The sequence below is a fragment of the Portunus trituberculatus genome, chromosome 18 (assembly GCF_017591435.1).
Source record: "Portunus trituberculatus isolate SZX2019 chromosome 18, ASM1759143v1, whole genome shotgun sequence".
NCBI lineage: Eukaryota > Metazoa > Arthropoda > Malacostraca > Decapoda > Portunidae > Portunus > Portunus trituberculatus.
Genome location: NC_059272.1, coordinates 24,413,486 through 24,415,985, shown reverse-complemented (window position 1 = coordinate 24,415,985; position 2,500 = coordinate 24,413,486). Strand labels below are relative to the sequence as shown.

General features: G+C 36.7%; 1 protein-coding gene across 3 annotated transcripts in view; it reads left to right on the top strand.

The window, feature by feature from the left end:
- LOC123505692 overlaps positions 1–2,500 on the top strand; it is a 36,995-nt gene that overhangs the window by 27,474 nt on the left and 7,021 nt on the right. The gene's annotated exons all lie outside the window — the stretch shown is intronic.

The window sequence follows — 2,500 nt, the reverse complement described above, 5'->3', positions numbered from 1 at the left end:
TCTTTTGGATCTGTTCTAATCTTTATATCTTTTTTCAAGCTCGGTGACCACACCACTACTGCATATTCCAACCTTGGACATATCATGCTCATAATAATTTTTTTCATCATATCTTTGTCCAAGTACTGAAATGCCACCCTAATATTTGTCAACATTTTATATGCTGATCCAAATATCTTACTTATGTGTTTTTTTGGGGTTCAGATTTTCTTGTATAACCACTCCCAGATCTTTTTCCTCTTTAGTCTTCATTACTTGTTCCTCTCCCATCAGATAGTTCCATACCGGTCTTCTCTTACTCTTTCCTAATTCCATTACGTGACATTCCTTGGCATTGAACTCTAACCTCCAGTTCTTACACCACTCATAATTTTTTTTTTTTTTTTTATCTTCCTGCAGCAGCAAGCAGTTCTCATGGTTTTTTTATTACTCTTAACAATTTTGCAACATCAGCAAACAAATTAATATAACTGTTACTCCATTTTGTATGTCATTTACATACACCTGGAATATAATAGGGGGTAACACTGACCCTTGTGGCACTCCACTTGTTACTTTACTTCAGGATGAGTATGTATCTCTGATCACAGTTCTTATCTCTCTGACCTTCAAGTAATACCTTATCCAATCTAACAAAGTGTGTGTGTGTGTGTGTGTGTGTGTGTGTATTTACCTAGTTGTATTGTATAGGGTTTGAGCAGGGCTCATAGTGTCCTGTCTCCATATCTCCATTTATCTAGTTTTTCTTTAAAGTTATGCACACTATGTGCTGTGACAATTCCATTATCCAATGCATTCCATTTTTTCACCGTTCTGTGTGGAAAACTGTATTTTCCAATATCCTTCACACACTCCCTCATCCTGATCTTCTTTTCATGTCGTCTTGTCCTTCCATCTTCTCCCGTCAACAGCACCAGGTCTTCTTTGTCTATCTTTTCAATATCATTTACTATCTTATACATTGTTATTAGGTCCCCACGTTCTCTTCTATCTTGTAAGGTTGGCAGTCCCATTTCCTTCAGTCGTTCTTCATATGTGAGGTCCTTTAATTCCGGCACCATCTTTGTAGCAATCTTCTGTATCCTTTCCAATTTTCTTATATCCTTTTTAGAGCTTGGAGACCATACCACTGCTGCATATTCCAGCCTTGGGCATATCATGCTTGTGATGATTTTTTCATCATATCTTTATCCATGTAATGAAATGCCACTCTTATATTAGTCAACATCTTATATGATAGTCCAAATATCTTGCTTATGTGTTTATCAGGGCTCAGATTTTCTTGTATGATCACTCCAAGATCTTTTTCCTCTTTAGTCTTCATTATTTGCTCCTCTCCCATCAAATAGTTCCATACTGGTCTTCTCTTACTCTTTCCTAGTTCCATTATGTGGCATTTCTTGGCATTAAACTCCAATTTCCACTTCTTGCTCCATTCATAGATCTTGTTTAAATCTTCCTGCAACAGCAGACAGTCCTCTCTGGTTTTGATAACTCTTAGCAACTTTGCATCATCAGTGAATAAATTTATGTAACTGTTTATCCCAATGTGAATGTCGTTTACATAAACTTGAAACATAATGGGGGCTAACACTGACCCTTGTGGCACTCCGCTGGTTACTTTACCTCAAGATGAGTATGTATCTCTGATCACAGTTCTCATTTCCCTATCCTTCAAATAATCTCTTGTCCATTCGAGCAAGGTTCCACGCAGTCCTCCTATGTACACTAGTTTCCAAAGAAGTCTTCCGTTCGGGACTTTATCAAAAGCCTTTTTAATGTCCAGGTATACTGTGTCTACCCTTCCATCTCTGTTTTCAAGTCCTGCAATAACTCTTGAGTAGAAGCTTTATAAATTTGATACACATGACCGCCCTATCCTGAACCCAAATTGTCTGTTCGATATGACTTACTCCTCTTCTTTGATAATTATTTCACATAACTTCCCTACGACACTTGTAAGTGACACTGGTTTAGTGGTTCAGTTGCCTTTCATCCTTTAAATATCGGTATTACGTTGGCTCTCTCCCACTCTAGTGGAACTTTCCCTTCATTTATTGAACTTTTAATTGTTTCCCAAATTGGATCCAGTAATTGCTCTTTACATTCTTTTAACACCCAGCCTGATACACCATCTGGCCCCATTGCTTTTCTGACTTTCAACTTATCCAGTAATCTTTCAATATCTTCTTTGTGCACTGCAATCTCTTGTAACCCTTGGCAATCCAATGTCCTATTAGGTTTAGTGAAATCATCATCTGCAGTGAATACCGTTTTGAAGCTCTTATTCATTATTTCACACATTTTCTTCTCTATTTGGTATGTCTTCCCTTCTTTAGTTATTTTTTCAATTTTTTCCTTATTCTTTGTTTTGGTGTTTATAAACTTGTAGAAAAGTTTGGGTTCATCTTTAATTTCATCCACTACATCTTTCTCAAACTTTCTTTCTCTCTCCTTACTCTAATATATTCATTTCTAGTATCTTTGTACTTCCGACTAT